The 8,476-nt window shown below is 41.5% G+C and overlaps 1 non-coding gene across 1 annotated transcript; it reads right to left on the reverse strand.

Moving 5' to 3' along the window:
• Window positions 1–437: 437 nt before the first annotated feature.
• Window positions 438–509, reverse strand: Trnah-gug. Its single transcript has one exon. It is a non-coding gene; the product is annotated as a tRNA-His (tRNA).
• Between the last annotated feature and the right edge of the window lie 7,967 nt (window positions 510–8,476).

Genomic DNA, 8,476 nt, shown 5'->3' on the forward strand with positions numbered 1-8,476 from the left:
TTGTTGTTGTTGTTGTTGTTGTTGTTGTTTGTTGTTGTTGTTGTTGTTGTTGTTGTTGTTGTTTCTATTATTTTACTATTATTATGATGATTATTGTTGTTGTTCTTTTTATTATCTTTCCATTTTCGTCTCCATTCCTCTACAGACACGAGAGGGAGATAAGATAATATAAGTCATAGCTACTGTAGATGAGGTCCTCGCTGTGATTACGGGGCATTATTTTTCTAATTAATATTCTGCTTTGACGGAGAAGAAAGCCTTGTCTTTCATACTCCGTTGTTAATGCAGGAGGAAACAGTCTTAAACGTTTGGTAGGGTAACACTGCGTAACACCCTTCTCACACACCCGACCGGGGGATCGAACGCGAGACAGTGGGTGAGGCCGCGCACGACGGCTGAGCCCACCACCAGCGCTCCCAAAAATACAACTGTTCTTCTGCCGTGACCAGGATTCGAACCTGGGTTATTGCGGCCACAACGCAATGTACTAACCACTATACGATCACGGCCACCGGTGAACATGTTAAGTTTGTCTGAGCAGAGGAATTTCTTAAGGCATGGTGGGAGTGGGCGGGGTGGTGGGTGGTGGGGGGCTACTTCCTACCTGATGTGCATCCTTTTAGTAACAAATTTATTGGCAAAACTTGTAGTACAGTTTGCCTATTCTGAGTAATTCAGTCAGGTCTTGACACTGAGGGTGGTATCACTTCTCACTGCCACGCAGGACAGAGGTTCATACACAAAGAAATACATCATATTCATTAACAGCTATATATATGTATAGAGGTCAGATTCGTGTGGGTAATGTCACCCTTCACTGCCATGCAGGACAGAGGTTCGTACACAACGAAATGCTTCATATTCATTGACACTATTTATAGGTCAGATTCATGTGGATAATGTCACTGTTCACTGCCATGCAGGACAGAGGTTCGTACACAAAGAAAGAAATACATCATATTCATTAGCATTATATATAGGTCAGTGGTTCACATACATTGGAGTCATATTCTAAATTGAAGACTAATCAGTGTGGCCTAGCAAATTTGGGATAAACAGTATCCTGGAGGAAGGTGTCAGCTCTGTACGTCACATCCTCTTAGGCTTGGCTGACAATACTCGACACTGAGTCTGGAGGGGCGAGTGACTCAAACTATGTATCTACTGTATACTTACACTCAGAGTCCTGGTAGGGTACTGGCTGCTGCAATGACGAAACATGATCTAGAAGCTAGTCAAAGGCCTGAGAGCTACAACTTAAATCAGTAGTAAAACTCAGCCCTGATACCTCTACTCTCCTACTTTACTTCAAATGTCTCCCCTTTTTTGTGTGTGTAGAGATAGAGAGGGTGAAAGAAGATCAGAGGTGGAGGAAGGAAGTTTATAGTTAGGAAATTGAAGAAATTTAGGAGGTAAGAGATGGCGGGCTGACCGTCTTGCTGTAAGTTAGCTAAGCTAATAGTGTGTTAGGGTTGTGTCATGGGTTAGTTATTGTCCGTTGGTACAGGCACTAGACATCCTACCCAATGCCATACAAGGGTGTTTAGAGGGCCTTATTTCATATTACGTCGACCTTACTGGCGGATGCTGGTCTAGGGGGGTTTCATTTACCTTCTAAAACCCATCTTCCCCCCCCCCCCCAATACCCCGAAAGTGCTCCCAACTCAACCCATCCCCTCCCCCACCCGCCCACCCAACAACAAGCACTCGCCCTCCACCCTTCTCTACAGGCATCAAGTGTCGTGACCAACTCTGCCCTGGTACACACAACACTCCTGGGGTAATATGTTCCTCTGTCTCTAGTTATAATGGGTGAAAATTAGGGAAACTAATTAAATTATAAACAAGGAAAGATTCAATGTTCGTGATATTTTAGATTGTTCTCCTACAGACATAAATATAACGATGTTGTAGTAATTATCTATAGTCATGTGCAATAACAACCCAGAAGAACAGTCCAACATAAACAAAATCGACCCCTCCTCCCTTCCACCTCTCCTGCTGTCCCCATTCCTCTACCCATCCCCACTAACACCTCCTTCCACTCCCCTCCCCCACCCCATTCCTTCTCCCCACCCCCCCATTCCTTCTCCCCCACCCCATTTCCTTCTCCCCCACCCTCATTCCCTTCTCCCCACCCCATTCCCTTCTCCCCACCCCATTCCCTTCTCCCCACCCCATTCCCTTCTCCCCCACCCCCATTCCCTTCTCCACCACCAGTTCCATATGTCATACACGCAGCAGTGGTAGTACAAGGAATTCCGAACTTAATAGCAAATCACCAGAAATTTCCGTAACAAACAATGAAATCACCTGAAGATTAACCACCCTATCTATTTTACCTGAAGATTAACCACCCTATCTATTTCACCTGAAGATTAACCACCCTATCTTATTTCACCTGAAGATTAACCACCCTATCTTATTTCACCTGAAAATTAACCACCCTATCTTATTTCACCTGAAGATTAACCACCCTATCTTATTTCACCTGAAGATTAGAAACCCTGTTTTATTTCACCTGAATATTAACCACCCTATCGCTAATCAGGGAGGTCATATTAGGTTAGGTTAGGTTAAGTTAGGTTATCATTAGAGTTGTTTGGCTAGGTTAGGTTATTATTAAAGTAGTTTGGTTAGGGTACATTAGGTTAAATTAGGTTAGGTTAACATTAGAGTGGTAAATTAACCTTTGGGTAAAATAATCTTTGGGGACTAATCTTCAGGTGATCCGAAAAATGTTATATAGATGGTATAATGAGATCGTGGATTATAGGTCTCTGCCGGGTGGCATTATCCTGTTGAGCGATAACATCACTTACTGCAGTAAATATGAAAAATGAAAAGCATTATTGCCTGTAATTGCGACATTAAAACACTGGAGTCTAATAACAATTATTTACGACGGACGCAAATTCACTCAAAATATCACCATTAGCATAATATATTATGAGGGGGAACCTCCCTGCGAATGTCACCAAATGCACGTGGTTGGTGCCAGGGTCACCAGGTGGTGGTCCCAGGGTCACTAAATCATGGTCCCGGGCCACCAGTTTATGGTCCCGGGCCACCAGTTCATGGTCCCAGGGTCACCAGTTCATGGCCTCGGGGTCACGAGAAAATATATGGAGCTCATTGCAATTCTTCTCAGCCGAAATGAAAAACACCAAAACGTTTTTAAATTGCTTTAAATGGCAGCTTAATTCGCCATGACCGGTCATTTATACCACTGTGTGTTTGACCACTGGCATAAAGTAACAATTTCAGCTTATTCCCAGCTTAAGTAAATTCAATGTCTAGTTTAGATCACTGTATACCCAGTTTGGATAAATTTTTCCAAACTTAGTTAACTTTATCCCCAGTTAAGCTTTATTCCCAGCTTAGTTAACGTTATCCCCAGTTAAATTCTATTCCCAGCTTGGTTAACGTTATTCCCAGCTAAGTCCTATTTACAGCTTAGTTAACGTTATTCCCAGGTAAGTTCTATTCCCAGCTTAGTTAACGTTATCCCCAGTTAAGTTCTATTCCCAGCTTAGTAAACTTTATCTGGCAGCTTAGTGAAGTTAGTTCCCCCAAGCTGTACACGTCGAGTTTGTTGTCCTGCCTCAAGTGAACGACTTAACCCGTTCAACGATAAGATAACAATGAATCCTGTCGTTAAGCTTAAGATACTCTTTAACCCGCTTAACGAGAGGCTCCTCCTGGTAAGTCCATTTTGCCTCCCCACCCCCAACTTATATCACCTGAAGATTAAACACCCTAACCTTACGTGAGAGGGTTAGGTTAGGTTAGGTTAGGTTAGGTTAGGTTAGGTTAGGTTAGGGTAGGGTAGGGTAGGGTAGGTTAGGTTAGGTAAGGTAGGTTAGGTTAGGTTTGGTCAAGATAAGTAACCTACCAATCACTCTGGGCTACAAATGTTGTCCAGGGTTAGGCAGAACACAGTGAGTGGACAGACAGACAGACATAACACAGACAGACAGACAGACATAACACAAACAGACAGGAAAAACAGAAACTACACGCATACATTAAACACAGAGAGACGGGGAACTCACAGACAACCAGGTAGCCTCTTTGTCACCTCCGTCAGCATTAGAGTGTTTTTGTGAGCCTCTCTCTCCCTCCTCCTCCTCCTCTCCCTACCCTCTCACTTAACCCCCCACCGCCCCCTGCTCACACACACACACACACACACACACACACACACACACACACACACACACACACCACTTTTATGTGATGTGAGCAGTTTAAGGACCTCCTGACACTCTCTCTCTCTCTCTCTCTCTCTCGTCACTTTATTACTTTCTCTGTCACACACACACACACACACACACACAGTCGTATACAGAAACATACATAAACATCATGCCCTCCTCCCTCACACACAAAAACAAACACATGACATTTACGTATAAAGAAGTGGACACACACACACACACACACACACACACACACACACGCACACACTATCCCATTTATCTGTTATGTTACTATTTTTACTATTGTTTTATTTATCGCTCTTCTCTCCTTTCCTTCATATGTCCAGTTTTATTCTTCTTCCTTTCCATCGAGTTAACGTGTGACTCCTTGACCGTATACTTGTGACTTGCTGCAGAGATGACTGAGTTACCTTCAGTGGGGAATATTTTGTTATTGTTATCACTATCATTAATGTTATGGTTATATGTATAGTTTGTTATTATTGTTATCTTTATTGTTATTATTATTATTATTATTATTATTATTATTATTATTATTATTATTATTATTATTATTATTATTATTATTACACCAACCGGTAAGGATAGCAGCAGTGGTACTATTATCACTACTATTATGAATATTATTATCAGTATAATCACCTACAGTATATCTCTCTCTCATTCCTCCACATCACCATAAACTCACCTACAAAGAAGTTCAGAATTCTACCTTCAATTACCACATATTCAAACTCCGGTTCACTCAGACACGACTCGTATATTTCAGGATGTCTTGAAGGTTCAGCCGGATGTAGTAATTATAGTTTTTATGTTTAACTTTTAATATTACGGTTAACTATTTTTACCCGCAGACACACCCTCGTCTCGTGTCGCAGTGTTTCATGGAAGATTATTTCGGCTTGTTCCTGGGAATGTGATCTGAGAGAGAGAGAGAGAGAGAGAGAGAGAGACAATTTTAAACACAAACTTTAATTCACATACTGAAACACTCTTCTTAATTCTCTCTCTCACACACACACACACACACACACACAGTATAAAAACATCAAGAGTGAGGTAATAGCATGTATAACGCTTCATAACACACCCACGTCACATTTCCTCCGGCACTCCATTTACTGCTAGGGAAAATAACAATAATTGACTTGCATGAAGACCCAAGGCTGAGAGGATGTGGTATTTTTTCCCTTTCCTCACATGGTGGTTCCAAGAAGGTGGTGATATTTCTGGACTATATTCAAAGATAGTTAGAGGTGTGTTTTGGACGGAGGGTTGAAGGTGCGTAATAGAGAGAGAGAGAGAGAGAGAGAGAGAGAGAGAGAGAGAGACTAGCTTCAGAACATGGAGAGAAAGAAGACAGAGACACACGTACAGACAGAACTAAGCTTTGGAAGATGAAAGGCCCAACTCACAGGTGGTCACTGTATCGAGTATTTTGTTAACTAAGGCGCTATTACTTGTATGGGGAGGGTTACCTGGTACGACTGAATGACGTGTGTGTGTCTTTGAGTAGAGAGAAGTTGGTCATGGAGATATAAGCCTTTAATAACTGTTTGGAGAAATCCTTGGTTGAATCAGCTTACTCTTGTTGGTATTTGGATGGCAATTGTTTTTTTTTCTCCTTCTTTCTGAACCTTTATACACTAACGACCCTACTGGCCGGGTTCACCATAACGATGATGACGGCGGTGGTCTTTATATTTTCTATTGATGTTCTGAAGAAAGCTGTTTACCTCACACCTTTTATAATGTTTTACTGTGACGACATTGTATCGTTGCATCATCATCATTGTCGTCACCACCACCACCATCACCATCATCACCATCACCATCATCATCATCACAGGCATAACGTAGTAAGTCGTAAATAAATTAATATAGGCCTGAAACTGATAAGCACAACAGTTGAGGAGAAAGGTAAACAATGTGGACCTAATAACATGTCCCTCTGGAGATAGTGTGTAGTGTCTGGCTCACTCACAGCCTGTGCTCCACGTGGCTGTTACCATGCATGTCTCACCTCCCATGACTGTGGTGCTGTAATATATGGACTTTGGATGAGGTAGGGGGGGGGGATTGATAATTGGAATAGATACTGACACACAGAGGCAGAAGACGGGAGTGAGTGGCCTATAGGGGTTATAGGGTGTCGTAGAAAAATGTCCCTGCCTCCCTCCCTCCCTGCTTGGTCCCTGTCTCCCCTGCCTGGTCCCTGCCTCCCTCCCTTCCCCCCTGCCTGCTCCCTGCCTACCTTTCATCCCTCCAATTCACAATGTCTCAGGGAGCATTTTTTTTTAGTTTAACAAATTTATTGACAAAGCTTGGAGTACAGGTTGCCTATTCTGAGTAATTCAGTCAGGTCTTGACACTGAGGGTGGTATCACTTCTCACTGCCACGCAGGGAGCAGGCTGGGAAGGAGGCAGGGATTGAATTGAATTGAAACAGCTTATTTAGCCTGAAAAACACAGATAGAGAGTGGATAATTATAACAATGTTAACATGGCAGAGCCAGTTGAGAACCTGAGCTCTCTTTTAGGCACCTGATATCTACTATACATTTATCTCAAGGAAGTATTATGTAACATTTAGTATCATCTGGAATAGTACAATAGCATGGTGGTAATAAGAACATCTCATAATGTTACCACGGTTATCACTTCAATATTTATTTATTTATTTTTATATTATATTATACATAAATTACAGTGGAATTGAAAAACATATGTATAATGGGGGAGCAGTACAACATGGGTTGTACAGTATTAAGGTTGAACAAGTGGACAGAGCTGTCAGGATTATGTCTAGTTGGCAAATATGTTTATTACAATGGTAATTTCTTATCTATTTACATGATAATTTCCGACAAAAAGGTTTTGATGGTATAATAAGAGCAGGTACTGTAAATATAGTAGGTATTGCAAGAAATATTAATACTTAGACAATAGATATTTTTTAAGAGATGATTTAAAGGAAGGGAGGAAGGCAAGGACATTTTTGTGGGTCACCGTATATATATACAACTCTACGGTAGTTCCAGCCCAGAGCCAGTCAGTGTCAGTCCTTGGTAAGGTGAAGTCCTATGAACTCAAGTAATTATTCTGGCAGTGCCCCCCCCCCTTTACGGGATTAGTCCACCAGGTCACAGGTCAATGATCTACATCAGGGACTGGGGGCGAAACAAATATAATAATAAAAATTATAATAATAGGTTAGGTAATTGTTAAATAAAAACCATCATATCTACTGAAGTTTTTTCTTTGACGAGTAATGTTATTTGCATTTAACTTCACTAATTGTTCTCATGCCATAAACATTAACATACATGTGTGCTTGCGTCTCTGCTGTTAGCATTGTTTTTGTTTTTTTAATACATGATCCCCAGCTCAACCAACGCTGCTAACTTTCTTAGCTTTGTAACCCATATCACTAAATCTCTTATACTTATCTATGCCATTATATCATCATCATCATCATCATCATCATCTTCATCATCATCATCATCATCATCATCATCCGTTTCCAAGAGGTTTGGCCTTGTCAATATTGTTTGTCATTGTTCACTTTGTATTATTCTGACTAAATGTTAATGTCTTTGTACTTCAAGTTCTTTTGTCTTGACTGTTTATTAAGGAAATGTTTGAGTGTTGTCTTGAAACAGTTAAGTCCCTCAACCTTGGTGTTCTCAGCTGGTCTGACAGCTTTATCTACCAAACACATTAGGCGGGAATTCCTCGGGTTAACTTGTTTGTTAGGTTAAGTCCAGGCCTGGTGTGTAAGCCTATATGTATGAATGAACAACGGCAACCTCTGAGGTCCCAATGCCCTCAAGAAGAAAAAACACATTACAAAAAGGGGCTTAGATATTAAGGTCCTCCTTCACAGCTGGTAGTCCTTGAGGCGCAGGACACCCCCCACCCAGGCCCATTACCAGCGTCTGACTCAAGCGTCACTGTAAACAAACGACTCTCGGTCTTACCCAACGCTTCTTGAAATCCACCGACACCGATATGATGCTGTCCCACAAGTTGTACACGTCAGTAGTGACGACAAGTACAAGAGACAATAAACAGTCGGCAAATTCGAGGTTGTATTAATCTACCTTAACAACTTAACACACAAAACTGAAGTACAATTTTGCTTAAAATATAGAAAAATACTCTTATTGGGGAACTTTCTTAAGCGTGTCATTCTTTTACCAACCCGACAGACTCAAGTAGACGTGTTTTCGAGTAGTGTATACAGTGGCCAC

The sequence above is a fragment of the Homarus americanus genome, unplaced genomic scaffold (assembly GCF_018991925.1).
Source record: "Homarus americanus isolate GMGI-L3 unplaced genomic scaffold, GMGI_Hamer_2.0 scaffold55743, whole genome shotgun sequence".
Taxonomy (NCBI): domain Eukaryota; kingdom Metazoa; phylum Arthropoda; class Malacostraca; order Decapoda; family Nephropidae; genus Homarus; species Homarus americanus.